Genomic DNA, 17,235 nt, shown 5'->3' with positions numbered 1-17,235 from the left:
ATAAGAAAATTATTATAACAATAACATTTTTTTATGTAATTTATTTTTTTGATTTATTAAGATCGCCATTATTTGGATCATATGTTTTAAACTTTAAAGCAGTTTGTAAAAATAAATATTTAAATTATTGAAGGAAATCGACCAAATTAAAGCATATTAAGTTTTTGATTTTGTAATAATAATAGTTATTTTATCAACCCACGAACTGCCTAAATAAACTGTTTTAAAAATATGATTAAAAAATTGAAAAAATGATTTTTAAAAACCAGTTTTATCCGGTAACCGATTACCAAAATATCACAATTAAAAGATAACCGGTTACCGGTTTTCAAAAATTTTCGGCTGCCAATGAAGCCGACTAACGACTTTATTGAGAACGGATTTCAGTCCTGAATTATTATTCTCACACCACTTAGGTCATATTTGTTATACAATGCAAAATAGATAATAATTATTTGATTAATTAATAATTTTTATACATTTGTAATGAATAATAATCATATTAATTATTTTATATAAAAATACACAATATTAAACATTTGTACGTGTGCGTTGAATTTGATTTATCGCTATAATTGTTAAAGGTTTTTAAAAAATAACATTAATCTACAAAGAAGTCACGTGATGAAACATGATAAAACATTTCGCGATTAAACTTATTCATCATTTACACAGTCACTATCATATACATTTAACGATTATAACATTTAGTATGATAACTTTTGCACTTATAGTACATAATAATGCATTTCTAAAGTGTTGATATGCACAGTTTTTAAAAGGTTGGTGTAGAGAATGTATACAGAGTGATTCTGTTTAAGAATAAACACTCGCATGATATCAACGAGTATAAAAGTAAATAAAAGTTATCAACAACTACCTATCATTATTCTTCAATATCATATTTTAAGCATATTAATTTATTGAATGACATAATTAACACCTAAATTATATATTTATATAAATGCTTTTAATTTCAAATCCCGAAGCAAAATATTTTTTCAAGCACATTTGTATAAAGATATTGAATTTAAAATGAGTAGCTAATTAGTTAGTTATAAATTCATAAGCATTATAGTTTTTTAAGTCTAAATACCTCAAACAATTTTATTAGAAATTTAAGTTTTGAATACAAAAAATTAATAGAAAAATTGCTTAGGATCATTTGAAAAAATAAATAAGTTAGAATAATTAAAAAATATGAGAATTTTTTCAAAAAAATTTTACTTTTTAATGATTATAGACTGAGTAAAACAATCCACTAAAAATGTTAATTCTTTTCGAGATTATGAATATTTATTTTTAATACAATCACCTTGTATATATTATGATAAATTCTAACTTGCTCGTAAAAATACGATAAAATTGATGGCATGATATGGTATAACATATGTATATACAAATTATATTATTTATTAAATACGGTGGTTCTTACTTCAAATCTGAGACGTGGATATAATTGAAATTGAACACTTGAATAAAAAATATTTAAAACTAAATTATTATAGTCATCTAGCCATTATGTCCAGTTTGTCCATATTTTATTATGTCAATCGGGTATAAATCTTCATAATATGTAACTTATTGTTATTTACAATAACTTATGTACATAATCTATTTATAAGTTATAAGTTATATTTGAACTGATCATTGCACAAATTATTCTATTATGTATACGAGCATTTTATCAATAATGAATGATTTTAAAAGCAATTCATTTGATTAACACGTTTCATGTAGAGGGCATATATCATATTATATCATTTAGTCAAGTCAGGAGTTTTACTAAATATTTATAAAAATATAGCGTAACATAAAAAATTTATTCTGTACAAAGAGTTAATCGACCTCTTATAAAACTTAATGGAAGAAGAACATTATCTGTCTTTGTATGTGGGTTTTTTTTTTGTTGCGATAATTCAGTTTTTAAGTGGGTTATGAGCATTTTTTATTATGCTATATTATACGCAAAACTTATTAAAAAATTGAACTATCGACTTAAACCAGCATACAAGCACTGATAAATGATAATGTTCTTACCATCGCATGTTTCATAATAGACCGATTCACTCTATTATTGAACAGCGTAAATTTGTTATGCATTATGCTATGTTTTTCTAAAAAATTTTTTCTAACTAACGTGAAGCTAGACTTAGTGATCTGCTGAGCGTGCAGAATTTGGTAAGTTACGCAATTTTAAGACTGAGACAATAAACGCCAGTATCCCGTAGTAAGGGCTACAAATTTTCTACAATCTGAACCCTCTGATTAGTGGATACCTCCGAATAATGGACACAATTCCATTGAGAGCGTCTGGTACCATTTATAAGTAATACTGTAATTAAGTATTTAATATAATATTATAGTGCTGTACAATTTCCTCACCTAGATATGAAATAATAGTATATTTTAATCTAATTGAACACAATATTTAGTGTAATATAAAGAATTATGTTTATAATTTCATAATTTATCGATGATATGATTGTGGAATTTACGGAAAATGGTCTATTTAATAAAATAAGTTTGTTCAAAAATATCGTTCATAAATTTAAATTAAAAAAAAAACTGTATACGTATACCTACCAATAATATTGTTATTTTAAACCTAGCCTAACCTAACCATTACCACTTTACAAGATTTTAAATTTTGTATAGGATGTTCATTGTTCATGCATCTTCCGACGTCATTATACACGTGTTAAACTTTCGCAAAAGCAAAATGTGTGGCAATACTTATAATATAGATTACAGATGAATGAATCAATCTTAATGATTTGGTTATCAAGAATGAAAGCAGTGTAAAAATGACCATATCTGGAGTAACTCATATACCTACCTAGTACCTATACGCTGCAAGGTTATTGCAGATTAGGTTATTTTTTAAAACGTGACTTATCAGTTATAAACAATGTGCACTACCTATACATTCTATTATAATTAAACTAAAAATGTAATTATATTAATAATTTATTTTATCGCTAGCAAGGTGAATATTATTATTACTATATAACATCAGTCAATAACCGCACTGCATCGTTTCCGATGAGCCCATAAATGGCTCATTGTCTTATTATTCTGCAAAGATCCCAAAAATATCCAGTTAAGCAAAATATAACGATTGATAAATTAATAAATACATATAAACATATTTCTTTCAATAATCTTTATCGCAATATATACCTACTTAAAGAGTTGAAGAATGTGAAATTATGTAGGTATATAAACCAAATGTCGTGTAAGTGGCACACATTATGCCACCACCTCGACTTCCGTAGGTTTAATTTGTATTTAAATAATAAGTGTTCTTACTTTAGAGTATAATTATTTCGGAATAAGTATTTTTATACTTCCAAAATAACATAGGCATGAATCAAATTAATTAGTTACAGCATTTCAATCCAAACCTAAAAACATATGCTCAATTAATTGTTTTAATGTTTTCGTCTTAAAAAATATATATTAAGCTATAAAAATATTTTATTTTTTTAATATTTTTAGAAATAACTTATGCATTTTTATATTATATCAACAACTGAGACTTTTATAATATTTAACAATTCAGGAACAGAAATATACATTGCACAATATACCATTATATTACGTAATTACTATTATATCTCTATTCTCTCGTGTGTTTTATCTTCTGCAGTTGTAGGGAAATGGAAATAAAAAATAAACATTTAAGTTTTGAGAACCCAAATGTCGAATTGAGTTCTCGTTGATATTTTAACTTATGACCTATGAACGCTATAATATATACAATTCAACTCAAATACGATAAATCAATTTATTAGTATACTTATAGCTGATAATATTATTGATTAAACATTAAACTATCTCCAAACAAATAATTAATGTTTAAACGCTTAAAAATATGTTATAATATAACATAACTATATTTTTATTTCGTTTTGAAATACAATTTAATCAAAACCCGTCCAATGTATACAGGTAAACAAATTATGTATCACGTTAATATTTTTTATGTTATTTACTGTACACGTTTTATTATTTTCTTCGTGTCGGTATATAATTATAAGTACCTACATTATTGTCTGTATGGCCCATGTAATAATAACTCCAAAGATTGAAGAACCGTTGAAAACATTATTATTAAGTATTGGCGTGTAGGTAGGTACAATAATAAATTGACGACATGAAAAGAATGTACTTAATATAATAATATAATATAATATTATGTCAAGTTGACGATGAAATAAAAGTTGAACAAACAGGACATAGGTACAGTGAATACTAATACAAAATACTACGGTATTTTAAAATGTCAATTTCATTCAGTTTCTGGTGATATAAAATTACATTTCATAATTATGATTTATGACTACAGGTCATAGGTACTGTAATGGAAATATTTATAATTAATAATACTGTAACAGATATGTGTAAGTCCCATAGCAGTATACGTCATGCACAATGTATATAATATGTGATATGTCTAACTATTGTCTGTACCTACCTATAGAACGTATCTGAATGGCGACACCACACTATGTTTTATAAATATATTTGGAGAACAATAACGATAGTATTATATTAGTGTATTTCTTTTTTAGTATTTTGAAAATGTTATTCAAAATACACGGTAAATGACGTAACAGCAGTAATCGCAAAGCATATTAATAAGTATTAGGTAAGTAGGTATATTAGGATTTAAATACAAAAAAAATATTCAGAATTCTATTTGTGTACAATATCAAACTTATAGTTATTCTTTTTCTAATTACAAGTATGGTTTTTAATGCCAGATATTTGACATCCAAGTCAATCAAATGTAAGTATTTACAAATCGGATTATTAAAGATAATCAAATTCGAATTACTCATATTATCGGTAGAATATAGCTAAAACCACTCGCGCGCGCGTGACACACACACACAAAGACCTGTATATATTTAGTATTTTGTACAATACAATAATATATATTTTTATTTTATGATTTATGACGACACAAAGTGTATGAAATCTCTTTTATATACCAAGCCATTCTATGTTTATATCTACCTACCATAAAGTGTGGGTTGGTTGACAAGAGGTGCATAATCCGGCAAACGTGTCATTTTTATTTTTCAGCGGCCACACACGCATTTGGTTTTATGTCCTGCATGCGCTCCGTGTGCCTGTGCGATCGATTTAAATCCCTATAATATAGAGTATACCTAAGCTACCGATTTGTACCGTTTGAGCTACTGCCTATGATTAATATTATGTATTTATGTACGATGATAATAATGTTAGTGTATTTGCAATGAATCATGAATGTGATGTGTTGACAACTGAAGTGAAATTACAATTATATAGTAACAGAATAACAGAATATGGAAACATTTTTTTTTTAATTTATAGGTATATGTTGAAAAAAATACGGCAACAGATATAAGGGCAAAATTCTAAGTGTACCACGGAGTGTGTGTTAATATAGCATATACATATTAAACCTAATAATATAGACTTTATAAATGTTTATTTAATGTCATATATCTATATATAGGTACACAGCTACTTCTGAAATTAATCGAATAAATTTAATATCAAACTAGGTCACATGTTATTATGTAGGTGGTTTTTATTGTAATTTAGACGGCAGAAAAATAGAAAAATGTCTCCGTCAGTAGGTATATACTATAATTCATTAATAATTGTTACATCCATATTTTGTATGTAGAATAAATAACTGGTTATTAACTCTTAGTGCTCTTACATTTCACTATAGGCAATACACAATAATGAAAAATTATAGGTACTATTAAATAACCAAAGCTAGAAAAATTAACATTTTTTTTTTAGCAAGTCTAAGTTAAATTAATGTTATTTAATAAATTAATTCATTTGAATAGCTAAATTGAGTTAAAAGTTAGTTTTTAATTACTTACCCCTGTGTACAGATTATATAAAAAAAAAAACAGTTGAATTTTGGTGTAGCCTTATTACAATGAGCAAACCGCAGGTTTAACCTCAACTTTAACTGTAATATATTAATTATTAGAGAAATAGAAAATAACATAAAATTACAAAAAAAAATGTATGACTTATTTTAATAACGTGTTTTCAAAGTTCTGGTCGGCTGTAGACTCTGTTTTCCCACCTGATGATGATACTATGTAATTGCGTTTTAATATCTTAGTTAATTTTAAACTACACGGTTTTAAGTTTAAGGTTATTGATTAACTTTGTTGGTTTAATATTTAGGCCATTATTATGGCATGATGATCAGTACAAATATTATAAATCGAATAATTATTCCATGCATACCTACCTACATTTTATGTCAAATTCTTATCGATTTTATAATTAAAAAATACGAAACAATAAGAAAATCGTATGCTATTTTGATGTTTTTAATTTGTATTTATTTGCTATTCAATAAATTTCGTAATAGCTCAGCACGTAGATAAATATTATGTAAGATGTAACTGTGTGTAAATGTAGGTAACATAAATAAGTATCCACACCAATAATTATTATAATTGAAATTATCTTATTATAAATTCACGAAGTACAATTATGTTCATATATTATATAGTCATATACAATCATATTATCTAGTATAGGCTTTATTTATAAAATAAACATATGGTGTGATTTTCAAGTTTCTACAATTATTCGTTTTTGGAGAACAACAAAATAAGAATATATCGGTACAAGAAAAATATTCATCATTTTCAAATCTTAGATATAAATAAAAAGTTTTTATGAATTTCTAACTCAAAATAATTTTACAACTGTTTGCGATTTTGAAAAATGTTATAAAATGTCTAACTTTAGACGATGATAAAATACTATTGTGGATTCACGCTCAACTTTATGCTTAATTTCCATTAACAAAAATTTATGAATTAATGAGAAACATAGTATTCAATTTTCAAATATTTTGAACCAGAGAAAAGTTTTATATTGACTATAATTTAATAAAATATCGAAGTTGAAATTCAAAGCATTATTTCAACTACCTAACGTGTATACACGTGATACATACATCATTAAAATCAATGCATTCAACGATTTTCTCAGAATCTAAAAATAAAATATTTTTTATTTTGTTTAAAAATCTTGTTTGGTTTATATTTTCGAGCATTGATTAAAACAATGCTATTAATTACAAACAACAAAAATATCATTTAATACGGTTGAATGCCTATGTATAAAACTCGTTAATAATTTTAGTTACTACCTATACGCTACATTTTAGCAAATCATAAAAAGTGAAAATTCTTCATCCAATTACGTTAATAAAGTACATACTCAAAGGTCACCCGGATGTCCGGTATTTCGGTATTAGATTTTATTCATCTACATTTGTACCTAATGACTAACACTAACAACCTATTGGTTGCAACTGTAGAATCAGTAACGATTTCCTCTTTATGTTTGTGATTTTTCATTGGCTAAAAGACAGTTTTAGAGGGGTATGAGAACAATTAAAGTCTGATTAATTTTAAAACAATAATATAATAATGCAAAACCAACAACTGTAAAAGCCTGCAGTTTGCGTGCCTTGAATTTATGTGTATATTTATTTATATAATTAACTATTATTTTTACGATAGTAATATTCTGTATAACTAAAATACCAAAGTTGAAATTATCAATTAAATCAATTAAGTTATACTCCCTGAGGTGAATTTTAGGGAGAGAGTAGATCCCTCTTACACACCAGTTCTTTTCAAGAGTCTTTATAGGAACTTGTCCCGAGAATCAAGGCGATAAAAGTATTAATTTCTAAGGGGGCTCTAGTGATTGTAATATTCTTTATTTATTTTGTTTAAGTAAGTGAATCATTTAGTATAGGTAGATTTTGTTGTTCAGCTTAAATTTTGACTAGTCTTGGACTACAGCAATAGCCAATAAGAAGACTATCAAACCATTATCCAATTATTAGGTATTATATACTTTTTGAAATACATATCTAAAAATATAAATACAAAACAGTTTTGCATATGATTTTGTTTCTTGTATTCTCACTAACAGAAAATATTTAATAATATTATTTTGCATAAAACCAGCCACGACATTTAGTTCATTTTCTTCTAAATACCTACCCTACAACAATTAAATAATATTTTAATTGTTCCACAAAATATTTATTTGTTTCGAAATAATTACAGCCAAACTATAGGTTAGGTTATAGGTACCCATTAAGTTAATTTAGGTCTACAGCCAGCCAACTCACTCTTTCCCCAGATAGTGCACCAAATATGAGGTGGGTCAAATACTTAACCGGGATGCCTATAGAACCCCAAGTTTAACAATTGAGGCTGATCGACAACAGAAGTAAAGAGTATAACTGAAAAAATAATTTTCTAAATCAAAAAAGGTGGATGTCACTCTGCTGTATAGAAGGTTTCTGTAATTTAGATCATTGTCATCAAGTTTTGATAAATATTTAAAATATTTATAACATTTTTGATATTTAAAAAAAAATGTTTGTCTTTGAACAATATAGAATTGAAATTGAAAACAAATAATATATACTAGGTAGGTGGCACAAATAAATATATAGGTATAAGATTTATAAAATAATAATATGAAATAAATAAAATAAATATATATGAAAAATAAACATAGAAAAGCTACCTCTCAAGCTTTTAAATTCCATTTTATGTGTACACAATAAGTAAACAAGGTTCTGGGAACGTTTATATTAGTATTTGGTTATTCTTTATTTATATATCCTATACATACTTACTATCCAGTCACAAGTCTCTTAATAAATTGAGAAATTCATTAAAAACTTTATTCGAAACTCGATTTGACTTCAGTGGTAAATACTTTCTGAAAGTGTGTTCAATGCTTGGTGCACACGAAGTATAATTTAAAAATCTTGAATTCTAAAATTAATTCAACCATCTAAATTTAACGAGATTTGTTACTTTTTTGGTTTTTTTTTAGAAAATGTATTTAAAATGCAACAGATTACAGCTAAATACCTAGGTATGTACTGAAATAGTCATTCGAAATATTTGGGAAAAATATATCCGTGCACATTATGGTCGATAAAATGCAGCTCACGTATATAAACACGAATGGGCGCTCGCGTAAGTATAGCCTGTTGCAGCGGACCGATGGGTGGAGTGAAGTGTAAGACGTCCGAATCGTAAAGCTATAACCACCGCGGTTTTTGTCGAGTGGAACCTTGACCGCAGTGCATATAGTGTAGAAGTGCACACTCAAAACGATCGTCGTGCAATTTGATTTCAAAATACCTTTTACATTTTGCGCGGCGACAATGATGGAAATCACACACACACACACACACACACACACACACACACACACACACACACACATATATATAGCGAAACCTTAATGACTCGAATCAATCAACAAAAAAAAATTCTAGTTTTAGAAAAAAAAATTGTTTGCAGGGGTCATTCCTTCGAGTTTTCGAAAATTCAACTTACACGGAGATTCCACTGTATTATAACGCGAGCCCGTACAAGTCCTCCTCTTGAGGAAAATGCTCGCAAGTCGCGGGCTCTCGCCAACGAAAAACAAATACAGTCGAGTGTTTAATATTTGAACATTATAACATATTGGCGATTGACGACTGCCGCACACATAACTTTGTGGTAACCTGTCATAAATAAAAAATACCTATATTATTGCGTTTAATGTAAAATATACGACATAGTACGTATACTATAAAATGTTATCTGCAAAATATAAATTCTAAATGTGTGTAATGATTAATAACAATATATTATTTAGATGCCACTATATTAATATGAAATAATATTATGTTTTTAATCTAAAATAATAACAAACTGAATATAACCTGGTTATATAATAATAATATAAGCTTTCAAACTTTAACGAGTATTTACCGACTCGACGGGAACAGTTGGCATTTAAATTATTTTTATAGTTTTTAGTTGTCCTATAGTTATATAATACTGTTATACTCATGCTTAGACGAATATATAAATATGCTTTTACTTGAAATACAACTATAAACCTAACGCTCCGCGCCCACCTGATATCCCTTAGTGATGATATAATCGTTAAAAAGGAAATTAAATTGCAGTCGTTATAATTATTGCAAGATAAACATTCATCTTGAGTATTAAATTAATTCAACTTTGTTTTATATGTTTTAAAGCTAATTTTTTCCTCGTTTAAGGTTGATCATTCATGAGATGCAAACATTGCAACCCTGCAGTGTACACAATCAACGACAAAACTATATGCGATTTAAATGTTAATTTTATAGAGCATAATATTAAGGGCTACAGCCCACAGGTAGGTATTTAATAATAATAATATAATGTGAATAGCCAAACAATAATAATCTTTTTTCAACGCGGAGCTATGTTGTACTACCCTTTATTGCGTGGTTGGAGGAACGGTGAGAGGGTAACTGTCCGGGGTTGTGATATTTTATTCGTTTATCAGAATAATAAATAATCGATGTGGCGACTGACGGCGGCGGTGGTGTGTACTTCCGCCGAATCGAGAAATCTGACGATCGCGAACGCCGTGCATTATTATTATTATTATTATTATTATTATTATCATATAACATATTATTATGCACATTTACGCGCGCATGACCCCACTGCACATGCATACATTATAACAGACGATATTATGTATTTTACAACAACGACGACAACAATAATAATAGTAATAATAATAATGAGAATAACGGTTGTCCTCCAGTGATGGCGAGCGGGCGGGGTCGTCGCGTGAGGTTTTTCAAAATACAACAGTAATACTATGTACCTATATACGTATGCGGCGTACCTATATACCAATATATTGTAATATTTTTTTCGCATCACATATTATTATTCTTGTCGTTATAATATGCGTGTACACAATAATGGTGCCTTTAAATATAATGAACATTATTCCACGAGGACCCGAGGCCTACACGACGACGACTATGCCTCATCATCGCATACTACCCCTTTCGGCGGAGACGAAAGAGTGACAGGGAGAGATCGAGAGAGAAGCTGCAGAACGGCACTGACGCTCTTATATTATATATTATTATTATGTCGCCGCCGCCGCCGCACAATAAACGTCATCTCGGCCCCTTGGGGTGCAAGCGGCCGTTGGCAGGGAGTGGGTGGGCATATTGTGTGCGTGTCGTAAGCACGGGCGCAACGCGCGCGGCTGCAGCACGCGGACGAGGCAGCTGCGCGTCACACAATATTATGTTCGGTGTTTACGGTTCCCGTTGAAAGGTCGCCCCCGCCACCCACCCGCCGACGGGGCCGACACAAGAGGCGAGCCGCTATGATAATAACAAAATATAATATTATTCGCGATTCGCGGACTGCACTACTAACCCACTAACGGTGTTTACCCGTGCACGCAGCCGACAGCAACAGCGGCAGCAGAGGCGGAACAGAGAATAAGCAGCGGCACCAGAATCAGCAGGTGTGACACTAGGAAGTTTTTCGCCCGGTGTGAGCGCGACCGGTGCATCGGTGACGTTTTGCATGCGTGTGTGCGTGTGTGTTATTGTATATATTTTATATATTGTGCGAGTTTCGGCGGATCGAGTGTGTGCTCGCGCCCGTGAGAAGGGCGAGGGGGATGGGGTTAAAAGGAGTAAAACGGTAATAATTATTTACGTTCGGATACAATAATAATATCATATAGACGTAGGCCAGACCCGTGCCAAAAGAAAAACACGGACGACACATAATATTTTATACCTATATAATAATATATATAATACACCCTGCAGCCCGGCTTAAAGTATATATATATATATACTACGGTACATTTTATATCTATATCGTATTATTATAACGTATCGGACGTTATTATTATTGTTACTATTTGGATCGCGTGTGCAAAGAGCGTTCGACTCCGGCTGCACATATATATATATATGTGTGTGTGGGTGCGTGTGGGTATGTGTGTACCTTTACCACGTGCCGCACGTTATGTGTGATGTGTTGTGCGTTTCATATTATTGTCTATATGCGTATAGGTAGGTACGTTTATCACCTGTGCACACGATCCAGAAACGGTTAAAGTCGCCGAAAAAGCGTTATTAATTCCTCATACTTATAAATACATGTGCGCACAATACAATATCGCGCTGTATTGGAATAGAGGTACCTACGTATGTTGTATTGTTGTACCTACCACCTACGCCGCGGTACACGTGTATACGACATTATAATACATTTATGACATGGCTGGTATCCTTTGAAATATGCATATTTATTATGCATGTATGACTTGATTTTGTCATTTTTATGATGATAATATGATAGATAGATGTATATGCGTTAGAAGACGATCTCATTATCTTACGGGTTGTGCGTTCATACGCGTTTACTTTATTTGTTAAACAGCGTAAATTTTATTGTTATTATAGAATTGTGTCTATTATAATTAATAATCGTAGTGGCACCTAATACCTATCATAGGTACATATTATCTCATAGCCCACACATGTCATACCTTGCACAATGTCTTAATGTGTTTTACCACGGAAAAAACGTCATCATTGTAAAACCAATATAAGTAGTATATCACTAGGTAGTATACTAGTATTGATCCACATCCACGTAGAATCTAAAACGAAGTAAGTCCGTCGTGCGGCCAACCCCTCACTGTGAGGACCTCACAAATCACAATATATTATAAAAGGATCGGACAATCGAAATGTCCATATATAGCAGTGGATGATCACGTTAGTCATCAATCATTGTCAATCAATACTTATTGTTAGGACTCTAGGGTATAGAAATTAGTCTTGACGTATCCGTGATATTAACTATATAATAATTTACACTTTCATACTTCTTAACAGTTTTGTATAGGTAAAAATAAATTATATATATATAATCAAGTATACCTATATTACAGACAAAAATCGAAATCGTGCAAACCTCGGAAATGCCCTGGCAAAACGCAAACTTTCCACGTCACTTTTGGAACTAAACGTTAAAACGTCACATCTCGGCAAACCAACAGCTAGCTTAGTATTATAGATAGTATTATTCTGATATTCGAATTTGAATTATACTTATGTATGTACTAATTAAACAATATTTTGTACATTTGTAGATTTACATTCTATATGATTGTTAAATATTTTTTTAGTACTATTTTTTTCCAAGGGAGGTGGAGATAGTCCCGTTTGGGCGTTTATCACGTCTATAATATAACACACGGCAAGTTGAACAAAATCTGAAATCAGCTGCAACCTGCACACTTGCAGCAACGCGGTGTCCTATTCCTATAAGTGAAAAGAGTCGAATACGATATTAGTTTCTGTTTTTACGAATGCTGATAAATTATGTGGCAAAATTCAATGATTTGATGAAACTAAAATCGAAATCGATATTATTATGATCATAACTGTTAGTAATACATAATTAATAAAATGTATTTTTTGTTTGTTTTTACTTTTGAAAATTTTCGTAAATAGCTGCGCGTAGAAAACCACACTGCAGCCTTTCAACACGAAATATTCTATATATAGGTCATTATAATATTATTTTATACGGGCTGAATGACATTAAAGCAATTGACCTCAAGTATAATACTTGTACGTGAATGTACATTGTATACCTATATCACTTGATAGGCCTAGCTGTTTGTTTATCAACGATAAAAACCTCACAAGCCACATTGTCGTTGAAAGGACTAAAGGAGGCGCGGTGAGTAATTGATAACGACGTACACATTATTATATTATATTTTAAACACGACGAGTGCAAACTCCAACGATCATTTAATTGCAAAGAAACGAAATGGAAATCTAAATTTTTACAATGAAGTTTCCGTCGAAACAGCTGATTGTACCTTCCTATATTCGGCCGACGGCAAAACTATAGTATCAATATTTTATACTATTATTTATTATACTTTCAAAAGAATATTTATTTAATGATAGCTGCACAGCATATAGGCACATGAATATATCATTAAAGTTTATTAAATATAAATAATGACTAAGAGTTAATATAAAAGCGGAAACGAACGAAATTGATTACCTAATGAAAAAAAAAATTGATACATATAGAAATAGATAGGTAATACATAGAGGATGAGTCAGATTGTCGATACGATTTAAAACAACCATTATGACGTTATAGATGTGCAACAGTTAAAACTTAAAATGTGAACTTTATTGTGATTTTTTCATATATTATACATAATATTTGTTATTCTACAGTAATTAAGGTTAAAAAAATATTTACGTACTTGGATATTCCTAATTATTGATGTCGAATAGAAATGTAGAAACACATTATATATTGTAATTGTAAAGAGTTTTGTTACAGTTGTTATCTATTCATGTTTTTCAACGTTTACACCTAGCTACCTAATAATATATACACAGTAATATGAACTCTGTAATAATATTAAATACGTCTTAATGTATATTATGTATATTTGTTGTTTGTATACAAAAACTGATAAGCACCAATTTTTACACTAGATAAAAAATCCTACCTTATAATAAAATTAATTAATTTAGTTGTCATCTGGCGATTAAATAGGTCTTCTTTAACAAGCCCGTGCACAATTATTGTAAAGCCATGATGGCATTTCAAAAACTTTTATCTCTCGTTTTTCTACTTAGTGATATTTATACCACAATAATAATACTGATATATTAAGCCATCCAAGTGTGGTGACAACATCTCAGCCACCACTTTTATCCACGCGTTCTTGCATTTCCAACAATACAAAATATAATAATATAATATTACAAAGTTCGAAAAAATATGGATTTAGGTATACTTACACCTATTTGATTCACTTTAATATTACTGCATTTTATCAGAACCTTTAAAAATTATATTTAAAATCTCGTATGAAAAAGATTTATTGTTATATAAGTTATAGATATTCAACGTTTATTAAAATAATTCTATACAGTATGCATGCAAATATACACATAAGCCTAAATGGAAAGATTATTATTATAAAAATTATTCTTTTTAAAAATGCATTAATAGTTTGGTTCAATAGGAATAGTTCTTAATCTATACGATTAAACGAAATATGTAGGTACACGAGTAGATTTCTTTACCAAAATATATTATGTTTTATTTTCTAATGTTACGTCAACCCAAAAAAGATCTGTTGAAATAATTGATTAGTATTTGACGTTATTGTAGAACTATATCTATTACATTATAATGAAATACGATTTGGTAAAATCGTCTAAATTCGCTGCGAAAATTAATTAAATAAACCAATATGGCAATACCTATATAATACAAATCATACTTTCTACGTATAACAGTATGTTAGTATTTTAAATTTTTATTGTGTATTTCGGATTGACGGAATCCTAGAAGAGTTTATAGTAAAATTAAAACATAGTGTTATTCACTTCTAATAGGTAGCGACTAATGACAGACATGAGCATTGAGCACACTACCTACTGCTAAGTTGTTGTTAAACGTAACGTTATTTGGTAACCGGAATATAATATATATATACTTAGTATAATAATATATGATATGCATGTATAAATAAATGCATATAAAAAAAATTGTTTTTCTAAACATACATGAATTACACAATTTATTATTATGCGTATTAAGCGAAACTAGCTATTAATTTTTTTAATAGTAGTAGTGAGATCGGTAACATATTTTGCAGCGATTACAAAATAATATATATGATTATGAATTACAAAATAAATGATTTTGACAATTTCTCACAGTTTTTGGCAGTTTGAAAATAAATTGTACCTATCACAAAATAATGTATTGATTTTAAAATTTAATTCGGATATATGAATTGCTATTATTTTTGGTTACAATAATGATAACAAGTCGTCAATTGTGAATACTTAATATGCAGTTTATAATATTACAGTGTATTCGGGACTATACTAATCGACACGAAGAATACCAACTAAAAATCGTTAATAAGTAGGTACACTTGACAACAATAAATTAAAAACCAGGGAAGTCACTCTGCTGCAGTATAATACGTTCTGATCAATGATGTTGATACCTCACCAGTCACCATAATGTAAGTCATTGCGTAATGTATATATATATATATGTATTCAATTTAGATTCAATGATAGGATAATCTCAATTCATATGAAAAATGATTTTAAGTATAGATGATTCGACTATTTTGATGGATATTTTTTAATATTTATAAGTATATATTATAGGATACAGAGTATTACTGATTAGTGATTTGTGTGAATTGGTGTAAACTCTTGATGTGTGTTTGGGTCTAATACCCCCTCAATAAAATATATTGGCGAAGGCCCCCCATGTCCCCATCTAGATTACGCCTATATATGTTATTGATATGATTTTAATAGGATACATTGAATTAAGTTTTGTAGTGCGCATATAATATAATTATGTGAAGTTAAATACGTATACTGCAAATTAGAGATGTGAGGTGAATAATGTTATTAGGTAGTACATGGTTCATTTTATGGATAAAAGTAAATGTACTACGTACATTTTTATGAACATATCGTCGTATAGATTATAGACTAAAGGTACCTACACATTTTTATAAACATTTTGAAAAGGTTAAAATTAAATCCAGATTGTATGTAGGTACTAGGTAGCCAGCCAAGTATGCATTTACTTTATTGAAGATTTCAAGAAAAAAATAGTCACTCATATAAGTAAAACATTAAATTTACCTATTCAGTGAATATTGGTCGTACATTTTATAGCGTTAAATTCTCTAAAATTAATCAGTTCATCGAAACTATAGGCTTTTTATATACAAGGTCATAAAACAATTAATTATTAAATAATATAGACAAAAAAAATACAATTACTCGAACGTAAAATAGGTCCAGATACGATTTACGTTTGAATCTTCTTAGAGGGTTACCTGGAGTTGTTGGAATAGCAAGATTACACAAAAAGGAATCGTTTGTAATATTAAAATTTAGCTTCGTCATTTTGAGGTCCGAGTGGATAGTATGATTTGAGACGTAAAGAGAAGCATCAAGTAATTTTCGTAATTCTACATAACATTTTAGAAAAGTTTATGTATTTTGTTTATATTAGTCTTCTTATGTACCGTGTATGTTGGACATTGGGCATAATATAATGGACTTCGACTATTCGGACGACATGATGGCATGGTGTTGACATTTAAATTGTTATTGTTGTTATTATTATTGTGCGTTTCCTAGTAGTGTTAAAGCATGACGTTGTAGCGTCGTAAACGATGGAAGTTTGGACAGACTTATCACGGTCTGTGTGCATTTTGTATTGTACATTTATACACGGT

The sequence above is a fragment of the Diuraphis noxia genome, unplaced genomic scaffold (assembly GCF_037042655.1).
Source record: "Diuraphis noxia isolate RWA-SAM2 unplaced genomic scaffold, SU_Dnox_SAM2 contig0001, whole genome shotgun sequence".
NCBI classification, from domain to species: domain Eukaryota; kingdom Metazoa; phylum Arthropoda; class Insecta; order Hemiptera; family Aphididae; genus Diuraphis; species Diuraphis noxia.
This window is presented reverse-complemented; position numbering follows the sequence as displayed.